Below are 23,912 nucleotides of genomic sequence, written 5' to 3' on the forward strand. Positions count from 1 at the left end.
ATAAAAATTACAGATCTAGTACCTTGTCTTTAAGCTCAAATTCATTGACAACTCTTGCAAATCCGCATTTTCTTCATTCCAGATTTCAAATTGTTCTGCAAAGTTTACGTCAATGCAGTCAGGCGGGCAGCATGAAAATACAGACATCTCTGTGACATGGGGCAGGATGGAGCCAGTGTTACAAAGCTTTGCAGACACATGTCCCATTCAACAAAAAAGTGCAAAGGCCCACTTCCATCCAGTGGTGGAAACCTCCCCAGAAATCAGTCCAGATGCCCCTCACACGACTCCCTTGGACAAGAAAATAGGAATAGCTGAGACTGAAAATGACTTGGCAAGAATGAGGGGGAGACCAAAAACAAGAAGCCTGTGAATGCTATTTGTTCCCACTCCATTATTCAGCATCTGCTGTTGACCCTTTGTCATTTGCATCCTTTTGTGCTGGGCCACCTCAGAGATTTCTCATTTTCTGAGACAGATGATAAGTTCCAAACCCACCCTGAATAGGCCATTTACTGACCATTTGTGTCTCCTGCAAGGGTGAATGTGTGGGGCTTGTTTGCAGCAGGATGGCTGCACCCATGGGACAGCAAAATAATGGGCAGTCCACACGGAGATCCCCAGGCAGGTGCTGGGATGGAGTAGGCTGGTTCAGTTCATTTTTAAAAGGGACTGCTTCAAATTTTCCTGGGTCTGCTTTTTTGTGTGTGTGTGCAAGGACGAAACAAAATGAAAATGTCAAAGAACAAACTATCCACAGAGAACCAGGATCTGAATTGACCGCTCTGAGCAATCTGAAGATTATGGCCGCATGAGGCAGACCAAGTGTGCCAGGCATGGTTCAAGGGAGCAAGCTCCTCACGCACAGACACCAAATGCAGGCTTCACTCAGTCCTGAACCAAGTGCTCACTTTTGCAAGCCTGAATGGCCTGGCAGCTCAGCTGGAAAAAAATTGCATCTCCTCTTAAGCCTGCAAAACACCAGGGAAATCCTTTGTGCTCAGGGAGGTCTGTGCATTCAAACGGAGCCCGCCCAAGGCCCTGTTTGATATGTGGAGGTCAATGGCAGCACATGGTTTAGTAAATGGGGAGTGAGGGGAAAATTCAAAACAGCAACCATGTTTTTCTGCCAGACTCTGTGTGTTCCTCTGAGTCTTATCCTTGCTGTCTTCCTGATGCTTTTGATAATTATTTAATTGGTCTTCAATCTGAATAGATGCTGTTTGAACTGCTTTTCAGGGCTGGTAGACAGAGTGACTGATTAAACCGCTCCCAGATGAATAAATACAAGGAATTTTTTCCTTCTTTCTGATCACAAAAAAGAGTATTTTGGATTCACTGATAGACACAGAGTTAAGGTGGAGAGCTGAAGCAGTTTTCTGTGTAGTTTTCAATATGCAAATGCTTCTTTTTTGAATTAGCCAGGTATCTAATGACAAAGCAGGAATTTTGCTAATAATAATAACAACAACAACAATAATAATCAAATTAGAGATGGTATAGGTAAAATAAATGTGGAGAGAAATACTACTTTATCCTTTTCCTGTATCATAAGAAAAACATGTGAAACTGTTATATCTGATATTAAGTAATTATACATTTCATATGAGCACCCTATCTTTAATTTTGGACTTGATGCTTCCAGTCCAAAATTTGGTGATCCTGTACAGTGGTCTACCTCAGGCTTTGAATTTAGCCCTTACTGCTCTGCCACTGAGGCTTATTTTTTTAATAGACATGTTGTCTTTCCTTCTTCTCCTTCTCTCCCTCCCTAACCTGGGGGTGGGAGGAACAGGATTACCTTTTGTTTCCCCTCTTAGGCTGAGTTATCTGTCTTTGATCATGTGCCTACCACAAAAATCAAGTAATTCAGACTTCAGGGATGGCCCCAGCAGCTCTAAGGAACGGGTATCTCCCAGATGAACAAGTGAATCACAAACCCACCACAAACACACAGGGAACATCTGGAATGAATCACTTCTTTAAAAACCCTATGTTCTCCCTGATGGGTAGAATCACCTCTCGCCAGGAGCCTCTGTGTTTCTCCTATGCTATCAAAGCAGTAAAACTCTTTTCATTTTTTCTCAAATTCGTGTTCTTATTATTGAATTGGCATCGTGGACACAGACTGAGATTCTGGTAACAAACTGCAACGGAGACGGTACCTGAGAATAGCCACCACTTTGGCTTTCTTTCTTTCTTTTTAAATTTTTCTTTGTTCTTTTTAGTTATCCATGATAGTAGAAATCATTCGTGTGTGTGTGTGTGTGTGTGTGTATGTGTGTGTGTGTGTGTGTGTGTGTGTGTAAAATTCACTGTGTTGTATTCATGTCTGTACCTAGGAGATTTTTGTCAGATTCAGATTCATTCTACTGTCTTTCCCTCCCTTCCCTTCATTTCCCTTTGTCTACTCCACTGAACTTTTATGCCCCCACCTCTGCAATGGGTTAGCATCCACACATCAGAGAGAACATTTGACTTTCAGTTTTGGGGGATTGGCTTATTTCACTTAGCATGGTAGTCTCCAGAACCATCTATCAATGAATGTCATAAAGTCATTCCTCTTTATGGCTGAGTAATATTCCAGTGTGTGTGTGTGTGTGTGTGTGTGTGTGTGTGTGTTGTGTGTGTGTATCTCACATTTTCTTTATCCATTCATCTGTTGAAGGGCACCTAGATTGACTCTGTAGCTTAGCTATTATGAATTTATCTGCTATAAACACTGATGTGGCTCACTATAGTATGATGATTTTAAGTCCTTTAGGTATATACTGAGGATTGGGATAACTGAATCAAATGGTGGCTCCATTCCAAATTTTCTGAGGAATCTCTATACTGCTTTTCAGAGTGATTGCACTAATTTGCAGTGCCACTAACAATGTATAAGTTTACCCTTTTCTCTACATCCTCACCAACATTTTTTGTTACTTGTATTCTTTATGATTGCCATTCTCGTTGGAGTAAGATGAAATCTCAGTGTAGTTTTAATTTGCATTTCTCTAATTGTTAGAGATTTTGAGCATTTTTTCATGTATTTGTTGACTGTACATATTTCTTTTTTAGAGAAGTGTCTGTTTAGTTTCTTTGCCCATTTGTGGATTGGGTTGTTAAACTTTTTGTGTTCTTTGTATATCTTGGAAATTAATGCCGTATCTGAGATTCAGGTGACAAAGATTTCTCCCATTCTGTAGGCTCTCTCTTCATGCACTGAATTATTTTCTTTGATGCAAAAAAAAGCTTTTTAGTTCGATACCATCCCATTTATTGATTTTTAATTTTGCTTCTTGTACATTATGAGTCTTATTGAGAAAGTCGGTTCCTAAGCTGACATGATGGAGAGTTGGGCCTACATTTTCTTCTAGTAGGTTCAGGGTTTCTGGTCTAATACCAGGTCTTTGATCCACTTTGAGTTGAGTTTTGTGCAGGGTGAGAAGTAGGGGTTCAATTTCATTCTGCTACGTATGAATTTCCAGTTTTCCTAGCACCAAAAAAAGAGGCTATTTTTTCCCCAATGTAGGTTTATGGTGACTTTTTACAGTATGAGATACCTTTCTTTGTATGTTTTGTCTCTGTGTCTTCTATTCTGTTTCATTGGTCTTCATGTCTCTTTTGGTGCCAGTACCATGCCATTTTTGTTACTACAGCTCTGTAGTATAATTTAAGGTCTGGTATTGTGATGCTACCTGCTTTGCTTTTCTTGCTAAAGATCATTTTGGCTATTCTGGCCTATTATTTTTCCAAATGAATTTCATGACTGCTTTTTCTATGTCTATTAATAGTGACAATGGAATTTCAATAGAAATTGCATTAAATCTGTATAGCACTTTTGGTTGTATGGCCATTTTGACAACATTAGTTCTGCCTGTCCATGAACATGGGAGATCTTTCCATTTTAATAATGTCTTCAATTTCTTTCTTTAGTGTTCTGTAGTTTTCATTGTAGAGGTTTTTCACCTCTTTTGTTAGATGGATTCCCAAGTAGTGAATTTTTTTTAGGCTATTGTGAATGGGGTAGTTTTTCTAATTTCTCTTTTGGCTGATTCATCACTATTATATAAAAACATGATTTATTCATTTGTATCCTGCCACTTTGCAAAATTCATTTATGAAATCTAGAAGTTTTTGATGGAATTTTTTAGGTCTTCCAAATTTAGAATTATGTCATTGGCAAAAAGAAGTAACTTGACCTCTTCTTTTCCTATTTGTATCCTTTTAATTTCTTTCATTTGCCTTATTGTTCTGGCTAGAGTTTCAAGGACTGTGTTAAGTAGAAGTGGTGAAAGTGAGCATCCATCTTTACCAGTTTTTAGAAGGAATGCTTTCAATTTTTTTCCATTTAGAATGATATCAGCCTTGGGTTTGTCCATATATAGCTTTTACAATCTATCATTGGTTTTTCTGGTGTTTTAAACATGAATGGATGCTATATTTTATTGAATTCTTTCTCTAAATCTATTGTGAGAACCATGTAATTATTATCTTTAAATCTGTGATGAATTACATTTGTTAATTTTCATACATAGAACCAACTTTGCATACCTGGGATGAAACCCACTTGATCATTGTGCACTAACTTTTTAAGATTTGCCAGTATTTTTTTAAAACTTTGCATCTACGTTCATCAAGAATAGTAGTTTGAAGTTTTCTTTCCTTAATGTATCTTTATCTGGTTTTGGCATCTGGGTAATACTAGCTTCATAAAATGAGTTTGCAAGGGTTCCCTCCTTCTCTATTTTGTGCAGTAATTTGAGGAGAATTGATGTTAGTTATTCTTCAAAGGTCTGGTAGAACTCAGCTGAGTATCCATCCTGTCCTGGGCTTTTCTTTGTTCGTAGGCTTTTGATGGCATCTTTAATTTCATAACTTAAAATTGGCATGTTTAAATTTTCTATATCCTCCTGGTTCAATTTGAGTAGGTCATATGTTTATAGAAATTTCTTGATATCTTCAAGATTTTCTAGTTTATTGGAGTATAAGTTTTCAAATAGTTTCTGATTATCCTCTGTATTTCAGTGGTACCTGTGGTATTTCCATTTTTTTATCATGAATTTTAATAACTTGCCATTCCAGCTCTGTTGGGCAGGTCTTGTACTCCAAGCAACTCCATTTCCATGCTGAATATTTAAGGCAAACTTGTTAAGAGCCAACTTCTGGACAGTTAGGAGACAGGTGAGTTTGCATTTGGTTGAATCAGAGGAGATATTCCTGCATGTAAAGGAACAGACCGAAGTATTGTTGCAGCAGCTACTGAAGCCCCTTTTGCTTTGGGGAACTCCTATAGTCTCTCCATGAAATGTATGGAATGCTCCATCTTGGTGTACTTTGAGAAAAAGAAAACTGAACTTACTTAAGTTGCAAAACCTTGGTCAACTGGTAAATTCCCCCAGTGTTCACACTGAGACCCTTGATTCTACAGAACTGGTTCCCCTTTGTGGGAACATCTGGTCCTTCTTCATGGGGATATCTGTGGCACCACTGTTGTTCATGGTTAAGCAAAAGTTGGGAACATAGGGGATTTTCCCTCGTTGTCTGTTTTAAAGTTTTCTGTCTGTTGGCCATCATTTTGGGAATCCTCTCTGGTTGTCTATGTTTTTGTTTCTATCTATTACTGCCCCTTTTAAGACATTGACAATACTGCATTGATCCTATAGGCAGTCTCTGGGGAAAGATATTGGCTGAAATGGCCACCAATAGGTATAAGCCTAAGAAAACCACAATGTTTGACTGTAACAATCTGGCCTTTGAAATTTTTTTCTGAATTATTGTATAGTCCTAAAGTTGGAATTGGTCTGTCAGAGGTAAAGTAAGTGAGAAAAAAAAATCTGTACAGGCCTTTACGCAGTTGCATAATAAGGAGTTGGAACAGTCCAAAATGATGTTGAGAGTATAAAAGGCACTGCCTCTAGTATGCAAAGACAGCAATACACCAGCAGAAAGGGTTAAAAATGATGTATACACAATGGAGTATTATGCAGCACTAAGAAATGACAAAATCATAGAATTTGCAGGGAAATGGATGGCATTAGAGCAGATTATGCTAAGCAAAGCTAGCCAAGCCCTAAACAACAAATGCCAAATGTCTGCTTTGATATAAAGAGAACAACTAAGAACAGAACAGGAAGGAAGAGCATGAGGAAAAGACTACAGTAAACAAAGACGAATGGGGGGAGAGAAACTGAGAGAGAAGGGAAAGCACATGAAAATAGTAGGAGACCTTCAATGATACATAAAATTATAAGAGGTTATGAGGGGCAAGGGGGGTGGAGGGAGAGAATTGAACAACAGCAGGGGAGGTAGAGAGGGAAGATGGGAGGGGAGGGGAGGGGAGGGGGGATAGTAGGGGATAGGAAAGGTAGCAGAATACAACAGTCACTAATATGGCATTATGTAAAAATGTGAATATGTAACAGATGTGATTCTGCAATCTGTATTTGGGGTGAAAATGGGAGTTCAAAACACAATTTGAGTCAAATGTATGAAAGATGATATATCATGAGCTATGTAATGTTTTAAATAATCAATAAAAAAAATTTTAAAAAAATGATTTAAATCCTTTAAAGCCCGTACTGGCAGTCCCAATACTGCTTCTCAGCCTGGCCCCAGGCAGTCACAAATCAGCTGGTCAGGAACACCAGCTCTGGGCTGGAACAAAGAAATACCAGGAAAGCTTCCTGGGCTATAGAGAAATGGGCAAAGAGGACCTGGCCTTTGCCCTGCCTTCCAGCCCCTTTTTGCCCACGGGAACAAAACTAGGGTTTGAGAACAGAGTTCAATTTGCTGCTTGTGCTGGCAGAAGAAGGCTGCGGGCCTTACTGATTTCTTTCTGGGTTCCTGTTTCGTGGGTTCAAAGAATGAAATCCACAAATAGTACCAGAGGGAAAAAGTCAGAGGAATAAGATTTGTTTGAAAGAGGAGAAAAGATGGAACTCTGGCAATGAGAAGGGGAAACTGAGGGAGGGTTTTTTCCACGTGAGTGTACTAGTCTGGGGGCTTCTGGCTTCTGGATAAAGGTATTGATCAGAGTTGATGCTGAACAGGTATTAAACTGTCAGGGATGATGGTTGGCATCTGTGTTGTACAGGTATTGGGAGCACTCCAAGGCTATTTACTTGGCCTGTCACTTTCTAATTAGCTATGCTCTTTTAGTCCTTGAGTCTGAATTTTTCTGTAACCTGCAATTGGATCCACCCTCACTTTCCTTTCCCCAGAGGTCTAGGACAAAGGAGTTGACTGGAATGTTCAACTTTACAGGGTAGCCTTTATATTAAAAAAAAAAAAAATCTTAATCTGAGCCCATTACCCTGATTGCCTGATGACGAACTATCCTATCTTATTCAGGTGATGAAAGCTGTCAGTCAAAAAGGACATAGCAATGGGTTCCAGCATGGTTACATTATAACCTGGGGACAAAATGTTCTTCCCTTTAGTATCTAGGTGGAATGCTAATCTTTTGCCCACAGAAGTAAAATATAAGTTCCCATGTATGCATGGGAACTGTCTTGGTCCTGCTGATTTCTGCAGAAAGAGGTCCATAACCATCTCTGTATGGTCAATGTGGCCTTCATTGGACATATGCCCTGGAGATTAAAAAAAAAAAAAAAAAGAAAGAAAGTCTCTGGGTACAATTGACGGTGGGGGAACTTGCTTAAAGTTGATGACATTGTGATAATAATAAGGGACATGGCATTTTAATAATGCTAAGAGAGACAGGAAAACCCCAGCAACATCTCATGCTCCAACCACTTGAATGTAAACTGGGAAGAAAAAAAGTAAGGCACTGTTTTTATTTGTATATGCCAGACTGTCCAATCCTCTCCTGGAATAAGATTTTTTTGTGTGTGTGTAAATTAAATGTACAGGTAATATCCTCACCCAAAAGGCAACAACTTCATTTGCAAGTACCTTCCAGGAAAAGTAAACAAAACCTGCTCTGCTGGAGGTCTGCTATAAATGAGTGCCCTTTAGACCAAAAGGACCCTGAAAAAAGGTTACCCATGTTATCTTAACCAAGATTTCCCCACAAAGAAAAAAGAAATACTCCCTGAAAAGAGAGGCATTAATGATTCAGTCTCTTCTTGACACTTTTTTAAAATGTGAATTGAGTCAGTTTCACCAGATACCTACAATATGCCTATTCTGCCAATTAAGAAACCTAATACTAATGAGTGCCAATTTGTGAAAGACTTCAGAGTTATAAAATGTATAAGGTGTAATTGCTTTTAGGATACTTCTTTGGCAGAGAAAAAGATGACTTAAAATGTTGACCAGGCTTGATTTTCATGAATAACCTAAATATATGTGACTATATATATATATATATATATATATATATATATATATATATATACACACACACACACACACACACACACACACATATGTATACATCTGAAACTAAATATGTTTATCTAAGCCTGTAAAAGTTTATAAAATGAAAGTTCATATTGGTTTACAGGCAAATAAGTGCTCTCTTTTATACATTATACCTGACATAAAAGGGACACACTTTTAGAATTGGTATCTATCTGATTGATTTGACTAAATCTATTTCCAACCATTAACATTGTTTCCTAAATGGATAAGAGGTTTAAGACTACTCTGATTTTTGCTACTACTGCTAAACTTTGCAGACCTGTAATTGTTGTTATCATACACTGTGGATTCTGAATTTTGCTTTAAAAGTGAAAGCTAAGGCCATCTATGTAATTGTGACATTGGCTTCTCTGTATGTTAGATGTAATCATGTTCTTCAAATATATAAATTTTTAAAATGTAAAGCTTAAGAGAGCATTTTACCAAGTTGGTGTTCTTCAAACTAACATCATCTATAGCAGGTCTCCTTCAGATTTATATAGAAAATATATATAGCCAATTTAATTGGGTATTTATTTATGCCACTTAATATTCTGTAACTGGATTAAGGTAACCTGTTATCAATAAGATACATACAGAATTTTGTGTTGCTTTTTATACTGGGATGTGAATTTAAATATACTTTCAAAAGATGATAAGGAGATCCTGACTTGTTTAAAGATTGACCATGTGGACCATGGAAGCTTTTTGCCACTTTTTCCACAAAAAGAAAGTTAGGAGTTCTCTTAGCTTTTGTTTGATTCATGTGTCAGATGTTGTGTTGTGTTGAATTTATTGTAAAGAGCCCCACCATACCTGAGATAAAGCTCTGTATCTCAACTTACTCCATGTTAGAATGGCTCCAAAATAGACCAAATTTAAGCTCATTTAAAGTTATGTTCAAATGATAGATTTTTGTTGTAATGAGTACCGTCACCTCAATGGAGATATAATACATAATAACTAAGTAAAGGTTTAAGATTATAAAAATCACATTTCTTGATTTATCACTATTATACAAACTGAATATATTTTTACTCTGGTTAATTTTATTTTGTAAACTCTATAACTGTTACCTGTTAATGTTTTGCAGAAGTACTCCTTCTAATATAACAACTTGAGTTAGTTTGAGAAGCCATCACCTACAGGACAGACAAGATATAAGGCCAACTTCCAGTGCAAATACTAAATGGAAGGGATAACTATAAAATTCTAGACATTAAAGTTAAAAACCCATTACTCCTGTTTTAAGACTAGTGAAGCTGGCCTGATGGAAGTTTAAAACCAAGAACTTGGATACCAAAGTGAAGAAAGTAAAAGGGCCAAGGAAAAAGAAGCCAATGTTATGGACCTTGCCCTCTAAGGTCAGTTAGGACACAGGGAAAGACAGAAACCTCTAAGGGCACTGCAACTCCAGTAATTAGCCCAACTTTCTGGTCAGGAGGATCATGAGGACCCTAGAGAGCAGGAAGCCAAACAGTGCACACTCCGCAAAGAGGAGGCTCATCAAAGAGCGAAATGTCCCTGATGTTTCTAAGGGATGCCACATATTGTCAGCAAGACTTTGACCCATCTGGACAGATGGCACAATAGATAGAAGACGACTAGAAGAGCCAAGAGACTTCTCACACATTCCCAAGAATGATCTCTGAGGAATCTCAGTTGACCCTAAGAGTAGATAAGAATGAGGTCAAATTGACCAACTTAGTCTTAAACACCTGGCAAGAGAGTAAAACCAAAGCATACTCAAACCTGGACATTAAAAATGAAAGAAAAATTTTTTAATGTGACTTAAGATGTACACATGGGTCAGCCCTACCCAAAGTAAGTAAAGTTGAAAGCTATAAAGAAAGGGTTCTTATATGGTAGTGCCTAATAATAACTATCACAAATGACTCTAAAGTCACAAGTTTGTCCTATGTTTCAGAGACTGACTGAAATGCTTTTGTTCTAATTGATTACAAAAAAAGTAATGCATTGCTCTCTTGTTTATTGTGTCCTAGTATAATCCCTATGCTATGTATGACTCATGAAGTCACCCACCACCTGCCACCATGGACCTCTGGACTGCCCTGATCCTAAATACTCTTAGCTGTCCATGCCCCACCTGATTTTTAAAAAAAGAAAGAAAAGAAAAGGAGGCCTTTGGGTCACTTCCCCATTCAACTTCACACTCTCAGCAGGAAGGAGCTTAGAGATGTCATCGCCCATTTTACCATAGAAATGGAATGTAGAAATTGACCTTGGGAAAATGTCATCTCATGCTTTGATATAGCCCTTGCTGCTCTGCCATTGATACTTATTTTAAAGTGGACAGGTTTTCTTTTCCTCTTCTCCCCACCCCCCAGGTTGGGGGTTATGTGTGTAGAAAACAGGATTACCCTTTCCCCATCCTAGGCTGAGTTATCTTTCTTTGAGCACACACCCACCATAGAAACCAAGAAATTAGAGTTCAGGGATGACCCCGGAAGATCTAAGAAAGGGATATCTCTCAAATGAACAAATGAGCTGGGCGCAATGGCACAGTCTTGTAATCTCAGGAGGCTGAGGCAGGAAGATCGAAAGTTCAAAACCAGCCTCAGCAAAAGCAAGGTACTAAGCAACTCAATGAGACCCTGTCTCTAAATAAAAGACAAAAAGGTATGGGGATGTCTCATTGGTCAAGTGCCCCTGAGTTCAAGTCCCAGTACCCCCCAAAAATGTTTCCCTCAAATGAACAAGTGAATAACAACCCCTGCCTCCCTACATACACACATCCAGGGAATGCCTAGAATGAATCACTTCTTTAAAATTTTCTGTTCTCCCCAACGAGCAGAATCACAGCCACTGGGACAGGAGTTCTCTATGTTTATCCTTGCTAGGGAAGCAATAAAACTTGTTTTTCCTTTTCTTCAAAACATTGTCCTCATTATAGAATTTGCATCAGGGACAAAAACCAAGTCAGTAACCATCCCTATAAGAGCTTTGAACTCAGGCCATTTAAGACTTGATGGAACAATATGATGTTTTCCCTTTCTAAACTGAAACCCTGTACTATTATCAAATGGGAAATTTTATGAACACTATACAAATAACAGTGTTATAATTGTTTTTATTATTAGCCACATCTGTATAATGTATTTCATCCCAAAGGAGCAATGGGTAATGATTTCAAACCAGCTCCTCTCTAGAGTATAGCAGAGCTGATAAACCCAACTGCTACCAGAGACTGGATTATACCCCTACCTTGGGATCTCATTAGGTGCCAGAGTGGTCCTTAGGAGAACTTGTATTTATGGCATAGGATTTCCACTTGGTTATATCCTACTAGGCAAAGTAATACCTGTGTCTTTCCTGCAACCACAGTGTCAGGAGGATTAATGATATAATCCCATTGTAAAACATACTGACATCAAAAGCAGAAATGGGAGTTGTGGGTCCTACCTATTGGGAGAAGGTGAGGCCCACCACCATGTTCTAAGCTACCCCACACAGACCTAGCCACTCCCTCCCCTTCTCTATGGATTACACCCTTTTCTCTGGTACATATCACAGTGCATTGGGAGTGTCTGACAATTCATGTCTTATACATCCTATTATCCCCAGAATTCATGCAGCTTTAGGCAGAAAAGAAGCTCAATAAATATTTGTCAAAGGAGTGATAATATGCCAATGATTTTTATTATAGTTTGAGTGTTCTTTATCTAAAATTCAGGACCCAAAGTGTTTCAGATTCTGAATTCTTTCAGATTTTAGAATATTTACATAGAATCCAAAATGCTCCAAATTAAAACTTTTTAAATGCCATGTTGGCAACTCAAAAAGTTTCAGAGTTTGGAGCATTTTAAATTTTGGATTTTTGGTTTAGGGATGCTCAATCTGTACCAAAATTTATTACCTCAACTCAACACGACTTTCTTTTAGTTAATGCCACTCTATTTAGTTCAATAGGAGGGATACCAGTAGGACTAAGTGTGAATAAGGAGAAGCAGATAGTCATCTTTCCTCCCCTTGGTGACCAAAGTTTACTTGTTAAAGCAATAATCCAGTGCTTTAGTGGTCGTTATTGTCATTTGATGCCTCATAAGAGTTAGGAATTAAGACCTACAGAATCACCTTTGCCATTGGCTTTCACAGGATGGAAAGTGATACAGTTAATAGGAGAATGTGCCACTCATCTAGAATATGTTAGCTAGAATGGTGTCAGCTCCAATGTGGACTGAGATTCTCACTGGTTGGCCCATATCTTTTTAAGTGACTTGATTGTAAATAATACAGATTTAGCAGAGTGCGTACAGCTCATCTGGATCCCCATAACACTGCTTACTATCTCACATGTGACTCACTTCACAAATTAATGCAACCTACCAGGCCATGGCAGACAGATGAATTTCTGACCCTCATCTGGTTCAACCACCTTTCAAATTTTCTTTTCTGGTTAAGGCTGTGGGAGGCAGCCTTCTAATGTACCTTCCAATGGTCCCCACCTCCTGTTATCCACATTCTGTGTAATTCCTGCCACTTGTGTGGGGGCTAGATCTAATAACATGCTTTCAATTTACAGAATACAGTAAAAATGATTTCAAAAACGGCAGTTCCACACATAGGTTAAAAAAGACTATGGCTCTGTCTTGCTGGCACTCTCAGTCTCTTGCCTTCTTGGCTGGCATACTTTTGTAAGCAAAGCTCCTACATGCAAGGAATGATGGTAGTTTCTGGCTAGTGGTTAGCAAGGAATTGAATGCTTCAGTCCAGCAACCCATGAGGAACTGATTTCTGATGACAACCACTAGGTGAGCTAAGAGGTGGATCCCGCTACAGTCAAGCCTTGAGATGCCTGGGGATCCACCCACATTACTTATTACAGCCTTTTGGACAGACCAGAATGAAGAATATGGAAAACAACATCTCCTAAGCAAAGGGAAATGACAGCCCACAGGGAGAAAAGGAGGATAGTGTGATCTGGGAGGGGAGGAGGGGAGGGCAAACAATGGGCTCGGGGCTCTGGACTTTCATCCCAGTATTGTGAGTTTCAAGCTTTTACAACTGTTTTCCTGAGTTAGATCTTTAACTTGCACCATTACTTTCCTGACTGCCCAATCAGCATATTCTCAGTCTCTAATGATTAAGTCACACTAAACATTCTGCTATGATTAACTGTCACTAAAACCTATTAAAGACAGACTCCTCTTGTAGCTAGTCACCATTTTCGCTCCTGAAAATGTGCCATGTGCCATTTCACTTCTGCTTATTACAGACTGCTTGCTGATCCATTGAGGTCTGCTCCTGTTTCAGTTATTTTTGCTTACGCTGAGATGATGCTTTTATTGCAGCTAGGGAGAAACTTGGAAGTAGAAGACCCAGCTGAACCTTATCCAGACTCCTGACCTGCAGAAACTATGAGATAATGGAAGTGTATTGTTTTACACTCTTAACTCTGTGGCAATTTATTATGAAGCAATAGATAATGCAGTGCTGCATAATGAGAGTTGGTCAACAGTGGACCAAATCTAGTAGTCCCCAAAGACTACGATGAAACATTAAAGTAGCTCCAATTGACCTATTTCCCAGTGATGTCATACCTGTCCTAATTTCATAGCACAAGTACAGGATGTCATGTGTTTGTGGTGACGTGAAGAAAACAAACATACTGTGCCACCAGTCGTATAAAAGTATAGCGTATACAGTTAAGCACATAATGCTTGATAATAATAAGTACGCTACTGATTCAAGTATTTACTATGCAATTTATGATTATTTTAGAATGTATTCCTTCTACTTAGAAAATAAGTGCACTGTAAAATTGTGTTGTGCTACACCAGCAGCAGGCTCATTCGTCTCTTGTTTAGTGCCTCCTGTGACTACAGTTGAGAGGCCAGCCTGAGTGACTGACATAGGCCATCTAGGTTTGTGTGAACACACTCACGCATGATGTGTTCAACATTATTTTAGACAAAAATTGTCTAAAAATTTCTCAGAACATATTTCTATTATTAAGCAACACATGACTGACTATATGACAGCAGAGTTAAGAAGTAGAACCTTGGTCTTCTGATTCTTGTTTCCATTTGGTACATTCACTAAAGGTACTATTGTCAAGGTCTTAGGCCAGAGGCTCAATCCTGGAGGTTCCAACAAATCAGTTCCAGTTATTCCAAAAACCAAATGGCACATGTAATGAATGGTGTGAAGCAGAAAAGGAACTTTAATTGATATGGCCATATTGGGAAGGCAAGTAAGTGGCACAGCCCTATCTTCAGGTATACTAACATGAGCTTTAGGTTTAAATAGAGGAAGAAAAGAGTAGTAGGCATAAATGGGGGTAGGAAAGAATAGTATGCATAAATAAGTAGTCTTGGTCAAACTGTGGTCTTGTTGATCATTACCTCAGTTCTGTTTCTATGCGTGACTCTGGAGAAGTCCTTACTGATAAATGAGCAGTAAGTCTCCATTTGCTTTGGAGATGTCCTTTTATCAGACTTGTGATCCTAGGAGAGGGAAATTCAGTTCCCATGTGATGATCTGTCCTCCTTAGGGTGGCAGTCTCATCATGGGGTGTTTAAGGCTCCTCTGTTCCTGGAAGATGAATGGATATGACTGACGACTTCTGTACCCTGTTTCAGGGGTTTGAAACAGGACACTGTAAAAGCTAGCAGTTGAATGTCCCTTTAAATCTTGCAAATGCCTGAGTCCCTGTCCTCTTGGTGTCTCCAGCCTTGAAGGGGGTAGATTACCAGCTTTAGATGAACACTCCTTAAATGAGTAACATGCCTATGTGAGAGCTGAGCAGGAAGCTTAGTCAACATTTAAGATAATAAAGAAGACCGATATACAATGAAGGCAGAAATGCCCAGCTTTATACCGCTTTCAGTTACCCGTTGGGCTTCTTCAGGCCCAAGTGAAGAGTCAGTGCTTTGTAGCAAAGGTGCCCCTGTAAGTTCTTGTTACAATATTGGCGGCACTGAGCCCTCTTATCAGCCACCAAATACCCAAGCTATCAAGCTCAGTGGAAAAGGAATCCTCCTGAATTTTTGGCTTCACAAGCATTAAAATAGCTCCAATTGATCAAAAACCTAGCAAGAGAGAATTTTAAAATGAACACATGTCACTAGAGTGTTATGCTTGAAATTATTTCTGTTTCTGTTTAGGGAGGGAATTTGGTTCTTTAATGTTACTTCCAGAAATTTGTCCATATTGGGGGGATACACACACACACACACACACACACACACACCACATGATACATATTTATCTTTTCCCCTGCCCCCACTGTCCATCATATTGCAGAACACTGCAGACCGGCAGGGAGCAGTGAGCGGGAAAGCTCCGTGTGAGACTACTCAGCTGATGATGACATTGCTGGGTCCCTCCTGTCCCTCCAACATGATCTAGAAGGAAGAGTCATGGTCTCCACATCAGGAGAGCTCTCTGGCTTCCTGGCTTTATGATTCATCCTGACTTCCTTTCCCAGCCATGGGTTGGGGCCAGTTCTTCGTCCTGCCATCTTCTGAGATTATGAATAATTCCCTCCCTTCATTTATATTGCTTCTGTGAAGTGTAACTTTATCATGTTCCTCCAGAGCCTTCTCTTTTTCTAGGTTATATAAATTTAGCTCCTCACCCTCCTTTCAAAACTTGCCCTCCAATTCTCTTGCCGGTTTATTAATTTTCCTTCATTTCTTGCACATATGCACAGGTATACACCTTTTTTGCATGGTGAAGGGTCATGGGAAACACAATGGGAAAAAATGGGGAAAAGCCAAAATTTAAACCAATAAGGGGAAAAATGGGAAATGCCTTTAGTCTGCTAGTAAATACATGGAAACTTGTTAGGGGGAAGCCCATTAAAAGATTGTCATTTGGAAAAGGTTATGGTTTGGGGAAATTCTATTCAATTTCTTACAATAGAGAGCACTAATTAAAATCCTCCTGTAAGATGTTTTCAACATGTGCCTGAGGGCTAGGGCCAAGAGATTTCTCTCTCTCTCTCCTGCTCCTTCTCCCCACCCCCCATTTTTTCTTTTCCAAAATTGGGCTTGCTGTGCTCCTAGGGGTGAAAGAGGGTGTGATGCTAACTCTACCTACTGCTTAGGGGTGCCTGCAAGGCTGCCGGAGTAATCCTTTGTCTACTCTGAAAGTCTGCATGAGTATCAGGGTGCATGTGACCCCCCCACACACCTGCCTCTGAGCGTCTCAGCACAGCCCTGCACTGGGAAAGCACACCTCCACTCCTTCATTTCTTTACAGAAAGTACCTGAGGCAGAATCAATGAATATATACCTTGTCTTTGTTTTTGTTTTTGTTTTTTTTTTCTCAAAACTCAGGGTTTTTTTTTCCTTTTATGATTTCAAAAGCTTTGTTTCATTTTTAATGATTTCAAAAGCTTTGTTTTATTTCTCTCTCCCTATCCCCTGGCTCTAATCTTTCTGTTCCAGAAAACTAAAAATGAAAACACTGTGTGACCTGGGATTTAAATGCACTTTGGATTTAAATGCACTTCCAGCATCAGGGACGAAGAAGAATGGCATTTCTAGACTTCCCCTGTCATAAGGAACTCACTGCATACTAGGAGGTGAGATTTTACACAGAGTGAAATCTGGGAAACAATAATAACATGCTTTTAAACAAAAGTTCATGGTTACACAGTCACTTCATACCTGAAGACCTTCCAGAGGTTTTACTCTGCATTGTCAGTAAAGCAAAGGTTCAGATATGGCCAGTTGCTACTTTGTTAGTCACAGAAATGAGGCTGGACTCAAGAATGTGGTTCTGCAGAACAGTCACCTGGTGCAGCTGCCTATGAGAGGCGAGATAATGGAAGCTTTCACCTTTCTCTCATTGTCTCTTTTAGCTCTTAGGCTACTACTTAAGTTTTGTAGCTTTTATACTTACTATAAGAAGGTGGTACTTATCTTTGCAGGAACCAAAATGTTATTCTAAAAAAATGCCAAATTACATTATTCTAGACCTATAAATGACTTCACCTGATCAATAGGTCTCCGCAAGTTTACCCAATTTGATTTTTAGCAGGTTTGATTTTTAGTATTTTGTAGATGGACTGTCTATGGTCCCATCAGGTAACCAGCAAGGAAGTTGATAGCTGGTCCTTAGAGACTAGGCTTGGCCTGCACTGTGCGTGGTCTGAGCTTGAGTGGCAGGTAGAGCAGGGTACACAGAAATTGTTATGAATTAAATTGTGCCCTCTCCAAATTTGTATGTTGAAACCTTAAGACTCAATATCTTAGAATGCGACTATATTTGGAGATAGGGTCTTTTAAGTGATGATTAAGTTTAAAATTAAGCCTTTTGGGTGAACCCTAGACTAATCTGTTTTTTATTATTATTATTATTATTAGAAGAGGAGATTAGAATACACAGAGAGAGGCACCAGGGACATATATCTACAAAGAAAAGCCATGAGACGACACAGCAAGAAGTGGCCACCTACAAGCCAAGAACAGAGGAGGCTTCAGGAGAAACCCATCCTGCCAACACCTTGATCTTGGACTACCAGCCTCCAAAGAGAACTGTGAAAAAATAGACTTCTGTGCTTTGGGCCACCAAGTCCATCACGTTCTGTCATGGAAGCCATAACAGACTAACATAGGCATCAAGGTGAGAACAAAGACCCAACAAAAATGAAGACATGGAAAGATAGTGGGAACCAAGTGAGATACACATGAAGTTCAACTCCTGAGGAACGATGGGTCACAACCCAGAAGGAGCCCCGAAGTAAGGCAGGGACTTAACCACAATTTTTCAGTTCTTTGACTTATAAAGTGGGCTCTGTCTCAAAAGACTCAACAAGGCACAACCAGTAAAATCTACCAAGTCTAATAGATGCTTTGCCTGTCACACATGGAATAAAATGGATCTTGTCCCTCTTCTATAAACAGGGGGGGAAGATTTAGCTAAACAAGATGTTCTCAGTGAAGCAGAAAGAAGACAGATCAACAAAGTACGACGCTTCGGGATTAGGATGATCCTCTAAGGAACAGGAAGTGGGTACACAGATGCCACAGGTTGTGCATGTTATTATGTCTGTGGTGCACGAAGCAACACATCCCTCCAAAGATGCTCACATCCCAGTCCCCAGAACCTGTGAATCTGTTACCTTACGTGGCAAAAGGCTTCACATACGTGATTCACAGCTCAGACCTTGAGAAGAGATTATCCTGGCTATTCAGGTGGACCCAGTGGAATCCCGTGGGTCTTTAGAAGAGGGAGTGAGGAGGCCAAGGGTGGTGGAGTATGCCTGTAATCCCTTGCTGAGGCAAGAGGATCGCCAAGTTCAAAGGCAGCCTGGGCAATTTAGTAAGATCCTGTCTCCACATTAAGTAAACAGGACTGGAGATGTGGCTCAGTGGTAGAGGGCCTCTGTATTCAATCCCCAGTCGTGGGAGGTGTGGTGGAAGGGAAGCAAAGAAGCGTGTAGAAGGAAAATGTAGTATCACAACAAAACCTGAGGTTGGAAGATGCAGGAAGGGACTGTGAGCCAAGGAATGTAGGCAGTGTCTAGATGCTGGAAAGGAAGGAAATTCTCTTAGAGCCTCCAAAAGGAGCCAACCATGTGAATACCTTATCAGTGAGACTGATTCTGGACTATGACCTCCAGAACTGTATGGTGACAGCTTTGTGCTGTTTTAAGCCACTGAGTTTGTGATAACTTGTTACAGCAGCAATAGAAAAGCAAATATTATGTCTCTAAACATCTTCTCTCCCCTATTCGTCTCTCCCTCTCTCCTCCCACCACCCCTTCTCTGTCCCTCCCTCACTCTCCCCTGCTTTCCCTTACCCACCTCATCTTCTTTCTCAATCTTCCCCAGTGGTTTTCTATCAATTGTGAAGCATGAATTACCAGAAGCTACCCTGTGGACAGTGCTGTGTATTCCTTTGCCTGTAATTCTCACTCTGGCCACAGCTTTGGAAGTCTCTCCCAGCCCAAAGGTCCAGGTGCTGAGCAACAGCTACACTCTTTGTTTGATGGGGCCTGTCTGCATGGACAACTTCAAAGCACACAACAAAAACGGGGCTTGGACCTCCTGTCTTCAAATAAATCCTATTTTATAAATTTCAAGAAAGTCCAGACACTTCATTCCAGACACTTGCTCTGGGCCTTCAGTGCTCTGGGCTAACCTGTGTGGAGTAGGCATTTTCATTCCTGTTTCCCAGGTGGGAAAATGGATACTGGGGAAGACAAAATAGCTTGTCCAAGGTTGTAGAAACAGAGGCCTATCTAATTCCAAGGATTCATAAAGATGAATGTTTGTGAAGTAAGATTCTCATGGATAAATAATATGGTATTTATCTTGGTCCACTAGGTAAAGCATAATAAAAATTTCATTCTGAGCACAGTGATTTTATATGATCTGCTTTATATAGGGCTCTGATTTGGGCAGCAGTTTGCTATAATAAGCTTTGGAGTCAGAGAGCCCTCACTGAACTCAAGCTTTAGCTGTGAGACCTGGAACAGTATAGCAAAGTGGCTATAAAAGCAAATTACAGCCTTCAACCCATTACTCCCACCCCTGGGTCTTTACAAAGGAAAGGACCAATCACATAAAATGACACATTCAAGGATGATTATGCAGATTTGTTTATAGTAAAAGGGAAAAAGTGAGAAGCAAATGTATATCATAATGGAATGCTAAATAAATGAGCTATGTCCAAACCGTGGAATATTATGCAGTCATTAAAACAATGAACTAGATGCACATGAAGTAATTTGGAAAGAATTCCACCAAGTATTGTGTGGCAAGAAAGACAAAATTCAGAAAAATGTACATAATGTAAGACAATTTTTGATGTCAATGACAAAACCTCTGTGCGTGAGATTACATGAGCATGGATAAAATATTACAAACCACACAAAATCTTAGTTTTTAAAGATTGCAATAAAATAGTGTTAGATAAGTCTGTGACAAGATAGAATGCTTCAATCATAACCCCAAAGCTAGCATTATGCTTAATGATAAGCACTAAAACATTCCCAATAAATTCAGAAGTGGAACTTGTACCAGAAGTAATAACCAACACAACTGGGAAAGGAAAAGAAACCATAACTCTAAAAATTACAAAGGAGGAAAAATTATCATTTGCAGAGATTATGACCATATACTTGGAAAACAAGAAAACTAACTGAATCTAACATGATCAATAGAAAAATTCAGAAAAGTGCTAGGGTATGAATATGAAGCATTAGCTTTCATATACACATGTATACATTCTACTACCATATGGATGATGTAAGAAAAAAAATGAATTTAGCAGCCAACCAAGACAGGACAGGAATTAATATAGAGAGCCCTTAGTAAAGAAATGTATAGTACAACTGAAGACCTAAAAACATTTAAAAATGGACATTAGATTGGGTAGAGAGAAGTGATGGGAGGGGAGGGGAGGGGAAGGGGGAATGGAAGGACAGCAGAATAAAATAGACATTATTATTGCTGTGGGTGTATACGTGACTGCATGACCAATGTGATTCTGCAATCTGTACACTCAGAAAAATGAGAAGTTATAGCCATTTGATTCAAATGTACGATATGTCAAGATCATTGTACCCATGTGTAACTAATTAAAACAAAAATTTTTTAAAAATGGAAACAATATGTACTATGACAAAGATTTTCATTTTCCATAAATTAATTTATAAGTTTAATGCAATCCCAAGGGGGAAAAAAAGATTTCTTTTAAAAAACCAGACAATGTGATTCTAGAGCTCACATGGACACATGAGTTGGAATAACCAGGAAAATTCTGAAAAAAAATGGGTGAGAGGCAATTAGTTATATTAGGTATTAAAACATTTAAAATCTTCAGTTATTAGAACAGCATGGTGAGAATATGCAAATAGACAGACTTACAGAATGGAATAGAAAAGTTTGAAAATGACATGTTATCTATATAGAGGTTTGAATTCACCCTAAGAGAAAAAAGTTATCTCAAATCATCCATCAAATAATTCAGTAAACGGTATTGGGAAAACTGAAAATCAATCTAGATATATGTAAGATTAGATGCATTCTTCAACTTAAGAGGTAGAATTGTTTCCAAATCAATTAACAATTTAAATGCAAAAACTGAAACCATGAGATTTATAGACAAAAACATAGGAGAATCATCTTCACCTTGGCATTGTGTTGATCTCTCTAATCAGGACTAAATTTTAGAAGACTGGTAATTTTGACTCTAAACATTAGAAATTTGTGTAGGAAAATACTACACATAAGGTCAAAGGACAAGAGACCAGCAAGGAAAAGCTGTTTGTAACTCATCACAAGAGTTACATGGAGAAACTCCCAGTGGAGAGAGGGACACAGGGCACAGATCGCTCATGCAATAAAAAGGATATACAGATACTTCTCAAACACTTGAAAAGATGTTCATCCTGTTTCTCTATCAGAGAAATAGTTCAAACTACCCTGAGTTATCAATTCAATTATCAAGTCAACCGAGGAGGACAAGGGCAGTGTCTGCTAAAGTTTCCATCTCTGACCCAGCAACACAGCCTACAGGTGCACTGGCACTTGGAGGTGAAAGCACATGATATATGGGAAAGGGTATTTCGGCATCATCCATGGGAATCAAAAATTGAAAATAGCTGGGCATTGTGGCACATGCCTATAATCCCAGTGGCTCAGAAGGCTGAGGCAGGAGAATCTCAAGTTCAAAGCCAGCCTCAGCAAAAGCCAGGCACTAAGCAACTCAGTGAGACACTCTCTATAAATAAAATACAAAATGATTCAGTGGTCAAGTGCCCCTGAGTTCAATCCCTGGCACCACCACCCCAAATTGAAAACAATTCAAGTTCCCATTAATCAAAAATTAGCTAAATAGAGTCTGGGTTTTAATTTATAATTAATCGAATACAATGCAGACTTTAAAGGGAGTTAAAAACTCTTCATGTTCAGATTTGCAAAGACTTTTAATATATAGTTAAATGGAGAAGAAAGCAAGGTGTGGGATTGTGTGTACATGTTCCCCTTAGTATACAAAGACAGAAGTAAATCCATATGCCTATGAAAAATCCTCCAGAAGGAGTCACACTAGATTAATAACCATGGTTACCTTTTAGAAAGAAAACTTTTGCTTTCTGAAATCTAAGAATGTATTACCTACTGAAAAATTAAATAGATAAATATTTTAAAAGTTTTTCTGCATTGATTTTTTTTTTGCCATCAGTATATCTTTATTTATATAATAAGAAAAAAGTAGTTTTCTTGTGAGAGAAAAGGGTACTTTAGAGTTCATATTTTGAAATTACACTAAGTGCCTTCAATTCCCTTTCCACGCTGAATGGGTGACTGTAGGGAAGGTATTTAACCCCTGAAGCCTTACCACCAAAGTACATGTAATTGTACCTCATAGATTGTTTTGAAGATTTGCTGTGATAATGAACAGTGCTGAGCTCGGAGTCAGTCCTCAATAAATATCACTTATTATTCCCTCCTAGGATTGCTACGGAGAGGAGTACATGAAATAATGTAGCTAAAGCCACTGATGCAGTGCAAGCGCTCAATGAATATTCATGGCCTTCTCCTTCTCTTCCAATTCCCGGATTGCCTACCTAATGATAGGCCTCATTGCTGGCAAATGTTCCCTGTCTTCTAACAAAGTTCCAGAATCATCTTTCTTGACAATGTGCCATCATAAAAGCAAGTGAACCTAAAAGCCATAAATAGTAATAAATAACCTGTTGTTTCAGAGGACAATCACCCCTTCTTCAATGCACTTCGCTAGTAATTGCAAGGCACTAGACCTGGGTTTGAGCTGCTTGACTAGAAGTTGGTTAAATTCTAATTGCAGCTGAGTTATCAAGGTGATCAAGTCTTTGATGTAAACTAACTGCTATGCTTAGAAATTTTGAATGTGCAAGTGACCAAAATTTACAGGATGTACAAAATTAACCCTGCTTTTTAACATTAGCTTTTCCCCCTCTTATTTGAGTTAACTGAATGTTTTCAATGGAATCTAAGAAGTCATACTAACAATGTGTCATTGATCAATAGTTCATTTAACCAATAGTTATTAAGTACCTGCTAATTACAAAGCATGATATTGGTCTCTGTGCATGGTAGGGGAAAAAAATGAATCAAAGATATGACTTGGCTTTAAAAACTGAATAACACACAAAAAAGCTAATACTTAGAGTAAGAAAATAAAATTTCATTAATTTGAAGCCTGTTAACTTAGAATTTTCCCATGAAAAACAAATTATCATGCCAATAATTTACATGATGAATACATATATATAAAATAAATACATAGAATACTAACCTACTTTTAGCGAGTGAATTTCAAGATTTTTGAAACATCCATTTGTACATACATAATGCATGTTGATTATTAATCATTCTTATCTGCTCAATAAGGGAGATCTAAGAATGTTTACTATGCTATGCTTTATAAGCAGAGTTTAATTAACATTTGAAGATATAAATCTCTCTTCAGAGTAATATAATCTATGATTTAAGTCTCCCTGGGAGCCTGGAGGAGGAGATCAGTCAGGAGCAAGGAACGGTTTGCATGCTATCTCATTTATTTCATCATGCTTCAATATGGGGAACTGCTTTCCAGGC

The sequence above is a fragment of the Spermophilus citellus genome (genome assembly GCF_964194105.1).
Source record: "Spermophilus citellus genome assembly, chromosome: 2".
Classification (NCBI taxonomy): domain Eukaryota; kingdom Metazoa; phylum Chordata; class Mammalia; order Rodentia; family Sciuridae; genus Spermophilus; species Spermophilus citellus.